Genomic DNA, 15,172 nt, shown 5'->3' with positions numbered 1-15,172 from the left:
CCACATACAGGCCACGGATGAATTGCCTCTCCCCCTGTATAATATAAAATGACTTGACTTGGAGTTGGAGCCTTAAGACTCGGGATTCGACTTTGACTTGAGACTTGAGACTTCAAATTATCTGGCCAGGTTTTGTTACATTTTGTTACTCATTTTGTGGCACAGAGTCTCCATGGATTACTCTACATTCAGCCAGAGACAGAAGCCGCAGCATCGCACTTGCAAAAATGTTTTGCAACAGATTGGCTAGGGAAACGCACACTCAGCCCTCTGATTGGACCAGCAAACTGTCAATCAACACAGGTCGGGTGAGCTAACGAACAGATTGCTGATTTTCTGTACAGCTATACGATCGGATGCAGCGCAAACATCAAATTGCAGGAAGAGAGAATTGCCATAAATATGCAACTCCCAAAAAATGTTGGTGATCAAGAATATGAACTGTTTACTTTGCAAGCTCGCCAACAATGGGGCATCAAGCAACAATTACTAGCATAGGCCTACTGGTCTTTTGGTGTGTCAAAATTGCTTGAAATTGATAATTTACTTATGAAGCTTTCATTTTGAATATGTTAAAATAGTTTATTATATCATCAAAATGTGTTGGAGACAAAATAATGAAAAGGTCTGGTAGCCTCAATAAATAGACAAAGATCTGTAGTTGAACTAGTGTCACGATACCAGAATTGTTACTTTGATACCGATACCAGGTTTAGTATCATGATACTTGATACCATCACGATACTCCATACCAAAACTATACCAGAATGATACCAAGGCAAAGAAAGAAGTCACAGAATGGCACTTGATCCAGATGGATTGTTTGAGTTCTATATCATTATATTTTACATTTATGTACATTTTTCAGAGACCGCCATGTATGCATTAATTAATAAATTATACAATCATACAATCAATTTGACTTTGTTTTTAACAATCTAACTCCATGACAACATAATGATCATTTATTTGAATGGTAAATCTCTATTGATAAACTGGGTAAATCAAGATGTAGCCTAGGCCTATCCACAATACAGGTGAATGCATATTCAATAGGAGTGTGTGCATGCATTGAGTTATTGAGATTGTTTTGGCTGATTTCAAGGGCTACGGATGGAAAAACAACCTGTTTCCCTTCCATTTAGGACTTATTTTATTGTACTGATCAACAACATTTGCATAGAAGAAATATCTTCTTTTATAAAAGACCTAATGACATCATTCACACACACACAGTGAGAGGGACAGGAGAGACATCACCTAACGTAGCAGGTGAGAGACGTGAGGCGAGGGAGACTAAGTGAATGAATAAAGTTTTTGGCAAAGACTAGCTATGGTTTTTGGTGACAATCTGCTTTGAAATCAGCATATTTTGTGTTATTGTTTGCATATTATCCCAAACAAAGTACTAGTGTAGTGAATTGATGTTAGCTTCAGCTGTAAGCTGGCAAGGAAAGATAGCCTACAAAGATGGAAGCTATCGGTATATTCAATCTTGCATTGTAAAGTTTTATAGCCTGTAATGGGCATTGCTTTGCGAACAGTATTTAACAGTTGCAACATTTCTACATGCTGTGTTGCATTATTCAAGTGTGTTCTGTGTAGCATTAGTGGAGAGTAAATATGATGCAGCCCAGACTCCCAGTGAGTGCAGTAATTCCTCAGGACAGGCTAGAGCTAGCAAAGAGTAAGAGGAGCAGGCACGGAGCAGGCACGGAGCAGGCACGGAGCAGGCACGGAGTGCTCGCTTTAAGGTCACATCGGCTGCGCCGCCGATAGACTGACTCTCTCAATCAGTAGACGACCGAAGTACCGAAAGTAACAAAAATTATAATACCTAAATGCGCAACACTAAGTTGAACAAGTCATTGCATGTATGTATATATATATATATATTTTTTTTTACTTATTTGTGACTCGACTCGCTCTTAGATTGCATGACTTGGACTTGACTCGAGATTCGACCCATTCTACTTGGGACTTGACTTGAGACTCGGACCTTGTTACTTGAGACTTGCTTGTGACTCGAATAATAGTGACTTGATCCCACCTCCTGGTGATCACTGATGACAGATCTTTATGAGTGGTTCTATAGTCAGGCAGAACAGCACGATATGGCTGCATCTGAAATGGCACCGTATTCCCTGTACAGAACGCTACTTTTGAGTACGCTATATAGGTTAAAGGGAGACATTTCAGACGCAGTCTCTGATACATGGAAAAAAGGAAATGATCCTTCTTATAGAGACTGACTGGAAAGGTTTCCACTGGTTGATTATGAAGGCCTCATACCGATGTAGGATCTTAATTTGATTACCCTGTTTGCAGGAGAACTTTCCTGCAATGCAGGACATTTAAAACTTGTAGTGTATTTGGGGGTTTAAAAATGCTTCTTAAGTTTTTAATTTGAATTAATTATAATTTCCTGTCGGTGCAAGATTATTTTCCTACTGTAGCAAACTAGCTCAAATTAAGATACTACTGTACATCTGTATTGCAGATTGCCTGGGATTGCAGTGTGGAGCCGTGGAAAGATGGGCACGGTAACAGTTTGGCCTTAGGCAACCTATTAGCCCAAAAATACTCCTTCTCTGCTACATTTCTGGCTCACTTCGAGTACAAAGTACAGCTGCACATTGGCAATCAGAGCACACAGGTTTCAGCATTTCGCTTTGAGTGCATTTTTCTATGTTCACCATCCTGCTTCCAGCATTTGTTTCATCCTCCTTTGTTTCCTCACAGTCAAAGACCATCTCAGTGCAGGTCAGTATCCAACAGTGGAGGCTCCTGAGGAGAGAACGGCTCATAATAATGTCCGGAACGGAGTAAATGGAATGGCATCGAACACCTGGAAACCATGTGTTTGATGTATTTACCATTCCACTGATTCCGCTCCAGTCATTACCACGAGCCTGTTCTCCCCAATTAAGGTGCCACCAACCTCCTGTAGTATCCAACCTAGCTTGCAGGTCTTTAGTCGACTACTGCCCATTTATCTGTTCTCACCTGTGCTTTTCCTCTCTCACTGTTAGAAACCTACTATTCCAGTATTGTAAGGAACTGTTTGAATGACTAAATAGAAATTAGTCATATGATCTTTTTTTCAATGAATTCCAAATATCCCAGCTAAAGCGTGCATCTGTTGTGTGAGACAAAAATGTATCATTTATTGACTGCAGGCAGGATGTTGTGGGGACCTCCATACATCCACAGGATAGTGTGAAGAAACTAGTAAGATGACAATGCTTTTTCATCCTTCCCCAGCACTAGGAGGGTGACATTTCCTGGAAAGCTCTACTATCTCACTTTGAGGCCAAGTTCAAACAGTCAAATGGAGGCCAGACTCTCTGTTGTTATTAATGACAATGGCAGCCTTAATAGCGCGTCGTGCAGCTCTGAAAATGGCTGCCCAAGCTCTGTAAACACTTTCATTTCCTCCTGCCTGTCACTGATGATATAAGGGAAGACAGCGGTGAGGGGAATGAATGAAATAAATGGGAATATTTCTTCTTCTCTCTGTGGCTGACAAGTTCATCAGAGCCCGAAAACACATTTGCCTTACTCATCACTGCCTCTCGACAAAACAGACAGCTATAGCCCACTTTGTGTCCTGTGTGTGTGTGTGTGTGTGTGCGTTTTGTGTGTATCTTGGTGTATATTATTCTATTATTCGATGCTTACATCACTCTCTGTTTGTCATTGTAGTCTGTTTGCATACAGTATGACAAGCACTATACTATTATATTGACAGAACCAAACCTCTCACACAACACCCAGCCTGAAACCCCAATCTGAGATGTTGATAGATATGAGTACTTTCCCCAGAAAAAGGAACACATAGTTTAATAGTCAGTTTGGTGGCTATGAGAAAATGTTTCTCTGTCATCTCTTAAGACAGGTGCCTGATGCTGTGCTCGTTGCTCATGTTTCCCCATGTGTCCTAAAAAAGTATCTTGGCACTTAGCTGACCTAGAAAAAGAAATCCTATGCTTCCTGACTACACTAAATTGAATAGCCAACCCTTTTTCCTTCACCACGCCGAGGGCTCCCTGGAGTTCTGGGCTGTGACAACAATTGATAGGGCTTCTAACTATAGCGGAACCAAGGGGATAGGTGTTCTTTAAAAGGTGAACATCCCGAGGCAACCTTGTAGATTCTCTTTTCATTACCACACTTTGAAGCCAAGCGCGACATGAAAGAGCATTTTTTAAAAGTGATACTTCAGCTAAAAAGCATTTAATAAGTGCATGCGCTAGTAGCCGCAAACATGGTAATGAGCCAGAGGGGGGCTGGGAGAAATTAATTCAGGCGGCTGAGGAATGGGATGGGTTTCCGGGTACACGCTGAGACCCATATCAGTCATTTTATATCATTTAACATTTTAGAACAACAAATAGTATTGCCTCATCTGTGCAATTCACCTGCCTCAAAGACAGTTAGCCGAAGCCCTTTAGCAGCAGAAAATGGATGCTTTTCAGGTAACGTGTTGCCTGGCATCCAAGACCCAGGTACAGGAGTGTTATTTAAGGGATTGTTATGATTTCATATCAGATTATATGTGTGGTGGTAAGGTGTTAGATAAGGGCGTAAGTGGTTTCCCACGTTGACCAGTTTGGAGGCTTATCCATTTGGCGCTGTCTATCGTCTTTTCCTCTCTCTCTTCTTCTTTGAGCAACCTCATAAATGTGTCAGTACAATGCTCTATTGTAGGGTATAAACTATTAATTGGTCCATAAAACAGGTATTTAAAGAGCTGGTCATCTTTACATTTTGTTGATTGTAAAAACTGAGGCCGCAGTGTGCTTCTCTAACAGACTGGAATCCTTTCTTGTTTTTGGTCGCGGGCTGCAGTAGTTCTTAGTGCCAAGAAATGTCAAATTCAAAGAAAAAAGCTGTCTACAGTAAGTTAATAATGCAGAGATGGGTAAACTGACACCGATGACTTATGTGGGTTTTGGCTATTTTGAAATCTCAGAACGTGTTTCTGATTTATTCTTTTGATACACAGTACAGGATAGGCCTACTATTCTGAAAACCAGTTATTTTCTTGAATAAATGCCTGTTTTTGGCATGATTAATCATTTTGGGTTTGTGATATGTAGTTATTCATGCCAATAGGCTGTATCAAATCTTTGCCTGCCTTTTTCAGTGACAGGCACTACTTCGTTGTCGGATAAACCCCTTATTATAAGTTTTGCGGCGTGCGCTTGGCACTGTCTCCCGTCTGTAGCATATTCCCTTTGAATTGTCAGTCATATGCTGTATCTGTCACCTTTTCAGGTCCAATTAAGAATTTATACTCCATTAGAATAGCAGAGAGATTCCAAATATCCTGACATGGAGAGAGTGAGTCAGGGGGATGGGGTGTGGGATTGGGCTAGATGATGGAGGAGATGATTACGCTAGCAACAACTAGCAAATGCTTTGAGATTACATAAGTGGATGCTCCCATCACAATCCTGACAAGCCCACAATCGTTATTTTGTATTTGCTGGCGAGAATCTCCTCATTAAGCATAGGCCTACTCAAAGCTCTAAGGAAAGTGTTCCAAAGTCATTTTGCCCCTGGGGGCGCATATTGTCCTCTATCCATACTTTTTTAAATTATTGATGCTCCCTGACTGTCTAGCTTTCATTTAGGTGATTATTAATGAGCTAGACACAGTCAAGAAACTGTATGAATGTAGGTCCATTATCATTTTTACACAGTTTAGATTTGGTTTTAGTAATTTTACCCCCCCCCCCCCCCCCCCTCAAGATAATTGTATGTGTGGGGTAGTCATTAAAAATCATGTTAACCACTATTATTGCACACAGAGTCCATGCAACGTATTATGTGACTTGTTAAGCCCATTTTTACTCCTGAAACTATTTAGGCTTGCCATAACAAAAGGGGTTGAATACTTATTGACTCGAGACATTTCAGCTTTTCATTTTTATTTAATTTGTAAACATTTTGAAAAACAGATTTCCACTTTGAGGAAAAAGTCAAGGGGTATTCACACCCCTTGACTTTTTCCTCAAAGTGGAAATCTGTTTTTCAAAATGTTTACAAATTAAATAAAAATGTAAGGTCCCTCAGTCGAGCATTGAATTTCAAACACCGATTCAACCACAAAGACCAGGGAAGTTTTCCTTTGCCTCGCAAAGAAGGACACCTATTGCTAGATGGGTAAACATTTAAAAAGAAGACATTGAATATCCTTTTGAGCATGGTGAATCAATAAACCCAGTCACTACAAAGATACTTCCTTCCTAACTCCGTTGCCAGAGAGGAAGGAAACCGCTCAGGGATTTCACCATGAGGACAATGGTAACTTTAAAACAGTTACAGAGTTTAATGGCTGTGATAGGAGAAAACTGAGGATGGATCAACAACATTGTAGTTACTCCACAATACTAACCTAATTGACGGAGTGAAAAGAAGGAAGCCTTTACAGAATATAAATATTCCAAAACATTCATCCTGTTTACAACAAGGCACTAAAGTAAAACAGCAAAAAATGTGGCAAAGCAATTTAACTTTTTGTCCAGAATACAAAGTGTACAAAATCCAAAATCCAATACAACACATTGAGTACCACTCTCCATATTTTCAAGCATAGTGGTGGATGCATCATGTTATGGGTATGGTTGTAATCGTTATGGACTGGGGAGTTGTCAGCATAAAAAAAAATACGGAATGGAGCTAAGCACACCCAACATCCTAGAGGAAACCCTGGTTTAGTTTGCTTTCCACCAGACACTGGTAGATGAATTCACCATCAGTAGGACAATAACCTAAAGCACAATGCCAAATCTACACTGTAGTTGCTTACCAGGAAGAAAGTGATTGTTCCTGAGTGGCCAAGTTACAGTTTTTAAATCTATGGCAAGACTTGAAAATGGTTGTCTAGCAATGATCAACAACCCATTTGACGGAGCTTGAAGAATTTTGAAAATAATAATGGGCAAATATTGTATAATCCAGGTGTGCAAAGCTCTTAGAGACTTACCCAGAAGGACTTACAGCTGTAATCACTGCCAAAGGTGACTCTAACATGTATTGAATCATGGGTGTGAATACTTATGTAAATAAAATATTTCTGTATTACATTTTCAATACATTTGCAAAGATTTATAAAAACAAGTATTCACTTTGTCATTATGGGGTATTGTGTGTAGATGGGTGAAATGTTTTTTATTTAATCCATTTTGAATTCAGGCTGTAACACAAAATGTGGAATAAGTCAAGGGGTATGAATACTTTCTGAAGGTCAAAAAGCCACCCTTTGTCTTGATGACAGCTTTGCACACTCTTGGCATTCTCTCAACCAGATTCATGCGGTAATCACCTGGAATGCATTTCAATTAACAGGTGTGCCTTGTTAAACGTTAATTTGTGCAATTTCTTTCCATCTTAATGTTTTTGAGCCAATCAGTTGTGTGGTGACAAGGTAGGGGTTGTATACAGAAGATAGCCCTATTTGGTAAAAGACCAAGTCCATATTATGGCAAGAATAGCTCAAATAAGCAAAGAGAAACGACAGTCCATCATTACTTTAAGACATGAAGGTCAGTCAATCCGGAAAATGTCAAGAACTTTGAAAGTTTCTTCTAGTGCAGTCGCAAAAACCATCAAGCACTATGATGAAACTGGCTCTCATGAGGACCGCCACAGGAAAATAAGACCCAGAGTTACCTCTGCTGCAGAGGATAAGTTCATTAGAGTTACCAGCCTCAGAAATTGCTGCCCAAATAAATGCTTCACAGAGTTCAAGTAAAAGACACATCTCAACATCAACTGTTCAGAGGAGACTGCGTGAATCAGGCCTTCATGGTCGAATTGCTGCAAAGAAACCACTACTAAAGAACACCAATAATAAGAAGAGACTTGCTTGGGCCAAGAAACACGAGCAATGGACAATAGACCGGTGGAAATGTGTCCTTTTAGTCTGATGAGTCCAAATTTAAGATTTTTGGTCCCAACCGCTGTGTCTTTGTGAGATACAGAGTAGGTGATCGGATGATCTCCGCATGTGTGGTTCCCACCGTGAAGCATGGAGGAGGAGGTGTGGGGGTGCTTTGATGGTGACACTGTCTGTGATTTATTTAGAATTCAAGGCACACCTAAGCAGCATGGCTACCACAGCATTCTGGAGCGATACGCCATCCCATCTGGTTTGGGCTTAGTGGGACTATCATTTGTTTTTCAATAGGACAATGACCCAACACACTTCCAGGCTGTGTAAGGGCTATTCTACCAAGAAGGAGAGTGATGGAGTGCTGCATCAGATGACCTGGCCTCCACAATCACCCAACCTCAACCCAATTGAGATGGTTTGGGATGAGTTGGACCACAGAGTGAAGGAAAAGCAGCCAACAAGTGCTCAGGATATGTGGGAACTCCTTCAAGACTGTTGGAAAAGCATTCCAGGTGAAGCTGGTTGAGAGAATGCTAAGAGTGTGCAAAGCTCTCATCAAGGCAAAGGGTGGCTACTTTGAAGAATCTAAAATATGTTTTGATTTGTTTAACACTTTTTTGGCTACTACATGATTCCATATGAGTTATTTCATAGTTTTGATGTCTTCACTATTATTCTACAATGTAGAAAATAGTAAAAAATTAAGAAAAACACTGGTACTGTATTTCATTTTTTTATTTATTAACTCAAACCACCCACGTGCCTGATTGGACCCCCTTGCGGGCCGGATCAGGACTGCAGCCAGTATGTTTGACACCCCTGCTTTAAGGAGTACTGTATATCGATAAATATGTTTATGATAGCCTCTTTTATCTCTACTCAGAATGGACTTTGTTTAATGTCTGTTCAGTCACTCATACTGACCTTTTGAATAGAACATCAGGAGAGTGTCTGCAAGTCTTTTTAGTTTGCTCATTATTAGACTGAACAAAAATATAAAACGCAACATGCAACAATTTCAAAAATGTTACTGAGTTAAAGTTCATATAAGGAAACCAGTCAGAATGCCACTCTGTTCACAACTCGCCCACACGACGCCATACACATGGTCTGCGGTTGTAAGGCCGATTGGACGTATTGCCAAATTCTCTAAAATGATGTTGGAGGTGGCTTATGGTAGAGAAATTAACATTCAATTCTCTGGCAACAGCTCTGGTAGACATTCCTGCAGTCAGCATGCCAGTTGCATGCTCCCTCAAAACTTGAGACATCTGTGGCATTGTGTTGTGTGACAAAACTGCACATTTTAGAGTGGCCTTTTGTCACCAGCATAAGGTGCACCTATGTAATGATCATGCTGTTTAATCAGCTTCTTGATATGCCACACCTGTGAGGTGGATGGATTATCTTGGCAATGGAGAAATGCTCACTAACAGGGATGTAAACAAATGTGTTTGTATGGAACATTTCTGGGATTTTTTATTTCAGCTCATGAAACATGGGACCAACACTACTTCTTGCGTTTTATATTTTTGTTAAGTATATTATCTGCTTTCTGGTCACAGAACACTGATTGTTTGAAGATTTAAAAAAAGTTACAAACTTCAATGTTCAAAACAATTTAAAGTTTTTCATTTGAGCCTTCTCAGTGATTGAGCATTTCTTTGAGGTGTGGTTCTTTTGAGGTGTGGATCTCTTTTAGGGCAGGTATTTTTTTTCTTCCGCCTCCATCCTTCCTAGCATCCTCCGTTCCTTTGACTCTTTCCACATCAATCAGCTGCTGCACACTCCCTACTCCCCAAGACTTTGCAGGGAGGAAATCAATATCCAACCTGACCAATGGATGGGCCCTTTTTAAAGGCCTCTTTAGGGGCAAGATAAGAAGGTGTGCTGTTCAGCCAACGTTGTCACTACCAGGCAATGCTGGCCACGGCGTCTCTCTTACCACCGAAACGGTGGAATCTGGAAGCAGGCAACACACACAGTCTGTTCCTGTGATTGTGCCAGTTTATCCTCAGGGCTGGGCCCAAAGTAAATACTCCCAGTTTCCAAAAGGGTTGACCTTTTACTGTGCTTTTTCACTCTGAAATTAGCCTAAATAGCAGGTGTTCATAATGAATATTTAACAATGAAATATAGCCAGCGGGACCATAATGCTTTGGACTGCGCCGACCATTAGCATTTTAGAGATGGCACTTTGGAATGAATTATGCTCATTTTGGTGTCTATTACCGTGAGAAAGGCTCATATCCAGAAGCCAGCGCTCTGACTGTCAGTGCTACATTCCTAATCACTGGGCTCCTGAGTGGCGCAGTGATCTAAGGCACTGCATCTCAGTGCTTGAGACGTCACTACAGACCCCCTGGTTCGATTCCAGGCTGTATCACAACTGGCCATGATTGGGAGTCTCATAGGGCGGCGCACAATTGGCCCAGCGTCGTCCGGGTTTGGCCGGTGTAGGCCGTCATTGTAAATAATAATTTGTTCTTAACTCACTTGCCTAGTTAAATAAAGGTAAAAACATTCCTAATCTAGGACCACCACCATGCTAATCCATCTGTCCTTGCCCATCTCCAATGATTTGAATCTTAGAAAGTACAGTATATAGACCTTTTTAACAGCTTTTTTAGGAGGCGCGAAAGTGAACCCTGGAACCCCAAAGAACTTCCGGTGCGTTTGTAAACAGCTAGATAGCTAAGCTAACTTAGTCTAGTTGTTTTCTGAAGGTGACATTTTTCATTTTTGAGCATAGTATTCGCAGGTGGGATGGTCCTTACGTCCTGAGAAGGTTTATAGCTAGATTTCCCAAAGAAGCATCGCAGCGGGCTGCATTGCCTGCATGTATAGTAATGTTGTACTTCATATAAACAGGATAGACAGCCATCCAATATATTTTTTTTTATGACACAAACGTTAGCTTGATCTGCTAAACACGACAAGTTAGCTACCTAGCTAGTAGCTAAGCTAACTAGCTAATGAACAGATTTCCAGTCCCAAAGAGAGAACTATTATAATACAAAAACTAAATTACAAAGAAATATCAAATGTTATATCACTTGAGAATAATGAAGCAAGTCCTGGTCTAATTTCTATGTTTCGTAATCTCAGATACAGACCTGCTAAACCTTGAAAGCTGCTTAACCCTATCTGTGCATGAAGGTCCCAAAGAAAGTCCCAAGTCCTGGAGAGATTGAAGGGTATATGGCCAATGGGTTATATATGCTACTGGTTTACTGTTAGACTTGGTTGTAGGTCTACAAAAATCATGTTAAAAGTAACAATGCATAGACCTAGCCAACCTTGCTCCTAGAGATCTAGCTGTGCAAGTTTCTATTATAGCCCAGCACTGACATTCTGCTTGTTATTTGTATTAGACACTATTCATTTAACTATTCAATCATCTTTTGTTTTGGAGTAAGATGCAGGGGTGCAACTATGGTTTTAGAAGTGGGTGGGACATTATTATTTTTATTTTTTTTATCCAGTTGGATAAATACTCCAAACAGCCTACCTGACCGCTCGGAGGCGTCCGCATGGTCCTAAAGCACATAGTTGCCTCGTTTTGTATCACATTCCAATTCTAAAACTGGGGGGGACAAAAATGCAATTTCAGAATGTGGGGGGGATGTGTTTAGGTCTGTGGCGGTCATGAAATTCTGTCAGACGGTTATTGTCATGCAAAAGATTGCCGGTCTCAAGGTAATAAACACTTTAAGCATCTCCAGGTCTCCACACATACAAGCTGCTGATGCATGCCCTTGCAACATCTACATTTTAACAAGTCTAATAAATCAATTGAATATACACCATAACAATAAATAAATAAATTATTTATTTCAGATTAACAGAATATGAGTTGGTCTATTACTGTATGTTATCTGGCTATGTGGCATGCCATAGGCTGTAGGCTTGTCCATTTAGCAGACAAGATATGCTTATAAGTCCTGTGTCATTATTTTATAGTAAGAAGAATATAATTGAACTTAGCTGAATGAATAAAATAGAAAGGATATTTTTCCCATTCCGGAGCGAGTGCGCATATGAAGACGGTTGAGCGTAAAAGTTACCATTTGAAACGGGTCCTATAGGCTACGCTAGATTTAGAGTTATTTGGCAACTTGATTTGTTAATGATACAAACCTTAGAATGTCTTAGAAATCAAAACATACTGTAAATGGGCTGCATGATGCGACTATGGGCTATTGATGATTTGATAAAGTCGCAAAAAAAGCTTGCGCTCTGTTCCTTGCCTCAGCCTGCACACACTGTTCTCTCATCAAGTGATCATATTGTCACCCCATCAGACTATTCTCAATTTAATATTGTCTTCAAATCAAATACAATTTTATTGGTTGCATACATTTATTTAGCAGATGTTATTGCGGGTGTAGCGAAATGCTTGTGTTGCTAGCTCAAACAGTGCAGTAGTATCGAACAATACACACAATCTAAAAGTAAAAAAATGGAATTAAGAGAGAGGATGAGCAATGTCGGAGTGGCATTGACTGGAATACAGTAGAATACAGTATATACAGATGAAACGAGTAGAACAGTATGTAAACATTGTTAAAGTGACCCAGTGATTCCATGTCAGCAGCCTGTAAGGTGCAGGGTTGAATGACCGGGTCGTAGCCTGCTAGTGACAGTGACTAAGTTCAGGGCAGGGTACTGGGTGGGGGCCGGCTAGTGATGGCTATTTAACAGTCTGATGGCCTTGAGATAGAAGCTGTTTTTCAGTCTCCCGGTCCCAGCTTTGACGCACCTGTACTGACCTCGCCTTCTGGATGATAACCGGCGTGAACAGGCCATGGCTCGGGTGGTTGATGTCTTTGATGTTTTTGGCCTTCCTGTGACATCGGGTGCTGTAGGTGTCCTGGAAGGCAGGCAGTGTGTCCCCGGTGATGCATTGGGCAGACCACACCACCCTCTGGAGAGCCCTGTGGTTACTGGCGGTGCAGTTGCCGTACCAGGCAGAGATACAGCCCAACAGGATGCGCTCAATGGTGCATCTGTAAAAGTTTGTGAGGGTCTTAGGGACCAAGACGAAATTTATTCAGCCTCCTGAGGTCTGTGTGGGTGGACAATTTCAGATTGTCAGTGATGTGTATGCCGAGGAACTTGAAGCTTTTCACCTTCTCCACTGCGATCCCGTCTGTGGATGGGGGCGTGCTCCCTCTGCTGTCTCCTGAAGTCCACGATCAGCTCCTTGTTTTTGTTGACGTTGAGGGAGAGGTTATTTTCCTGGCACCACTCCGCCAGGGCCCTCACCTCCATCTTTTTTTTTTTCATTTTGAAAAGAAGGTTGACGACATCCGATCCTCATTTATTAAGTCAAATGACACCGCTGGTCCTGCTCACATTGCCCTACCCTATGCTTTGACTTCTTTCTCCCTTCTCTCTCCAGATGAAATCTTGCGACTTGTAACGGCCGGCCGCCCAACAACCTGCCCGCTTGACTCTATTCCCTCCTCTCTTCTCCAGACCATTTCCGGAGACCTTCTCCCTTACCTCACCTCGCTCATCAACTCATCCTTGTCCGCTGGCTATGTCCCTTCCATCTTCAAGAAAGCGAGAGTTGCACCCCTCCTCAAAAAACCTACACTCGATCCCTCCGATGTCAACAACTACAGACCAGTATCCCTTCTTTCTTTTCTCTCCAAAACTCTTGAGCGTGCCGTCTATAGCCAACTCTCCTGCTATCTCTCTCAGAATGGCCTTCTTGATCCAAACCAGTCAGGTTTCAAGACTGGTCATTCAACTGAGACTGCTCTTCTCTGTGTCACGGAGGCTTTCCGCACTGCTAAAGCTAACTCACTCTCCTCTGCTCTCATCCTTCTAGACCTATCTGCTGCCTTTGATACTGTGAACCATCAGATCCTCCTCTCCACCCTCTCCGAGTTGGGCATCTCCGGCGTGGCTCACTCTTGGATTGCGTCCTACCTGACAGGTCGCTCCTACCAGGAGGCGTGACGAGAATCTGTCTCTGCACCACGTGCTCTCACCACTGGTGTCCCCCAGGGCTCAGTTCTAGGCTCTCTCCTATTCTCTCTATACACCAAGTCACTTGGCTCTGTCATATCCTCACATGGCCTCTCCTATCATTGCTACGCAGACGACACACAATTAATCTTCTCCTTTCCCCCTTCTGATAACCAAGTGGCGAATCGTATCTCTGCATATCAGTGTGGATGTCGGATCACCACCTCAAGCTGAACCTCGGCAAGACGGAGCTGCTCTTCCTCCCGGGGAAGGACTGCCCGCTCCATGATCTTGCCATCACGGTTGACAACTCTGTTGTGTCCTCCTCCCAGAGTGCATAGAACCTTGGCGTGACCCTGGACAACACCCTGTCGTTCTCCGCTAACATCAAAGCGGTGACCCGATCCTGACGGTTCATGCTCTACAACATTCGCAGAGTACGACCCTACCTTACACAGGAAACGGCACAGGTCCTAATCCAGGCACTTGTCATCTCCCGTTTGGATAACTGCAACTCGCTGTTGGCTGGGCTCCCTGCCTGTGCCATTAAACCCCTACAACTCATCCAGAACGCTGCAGCCTGTCTGGTGTTCAACCTTCCCAAGTTCTCTCATGTCACCCCGCTCCTCCGCACACTCCACTGGCTTCCAGTTGAAGCTTGCATCTGCTACAAGACCATGGTGCTTGCCTACGGAGCTGTGAGAGGAATGGCACCTCCTTACCTTCAGGCTCTGATCAGTCCCTACACCCAAACGAGGGCATTGCGTTCTTCCACCTCTGGCCTGCTGGTCCCCCTACCTCTGCGGAAGCACAGTTCCCGCTCAGCCCAGTCAAAACTGTTCGCTGCTCTGGCACCCCAATGGTGGAACAAGCTCCCTCACGACGCCAAATAAAACAAATGAAAATTAAAACATACTCTCAAAAAATAAATACAAATAAATAAATAAAACATTGTAAAGTGGTTGTCCCATTGGCTATCATAAGGTGAATGCACCAATTTGTAAGTCGCTCTGGATAAGAGCGTCTGGTAAATGACGGAAATGTAATGATCCTGAACTAGCATTTCAAAGCACTTCATAATGACAGGAGTGAGTGCTACGGGGCGATAGCCATTTAGTTCAGTTACCTTTGCTTTCTTGGGTACAGGAACAATGGTGGACATCTTGAAGCAAGTAGGGACAGCAGACTGGGATAGGGAGAGATTGAATATGTCCATAAACACTCCAGCCAGCTGGTCTGCGCATACTCGGAGGATGCGGCTAATATGTTGAATTAGTTTTGATTTAGAAT

General features: G+C 42.1%; 1 protein-coding gene across 1 annotated transcript in view; it reads left to right on the top strand.

Moving 5' to 3' along the window:
* Positions 1 to 15,172, top strand: part of LOC311110597 (serine/threonine-protein kinase 32C-like) — a gene marked incomplete at both ends in the record, with an annotated part of 166,378 nt that overhangs the window by 65,281 nt on the left and 85,925 nt on the right. The gene's annotated exons all lie outside the window — the stretch shown is intronic.

Source organism: Coregonus lavaretus, assembly GCF_964263955.1.
Source record: "Coregonus lavaretus genome assembly, chromosome: 36".
NCBI lineage: Eukaryota > Metazoa > Chordata > Actinopteri > Salmoniformes > Salmonidae > Coregonus > Coregonus lavaretus.
Note: the sequence above shows the minus strand (reverse complement) of the source record. Positions and strands in the feature narration are given on the sequence as shown.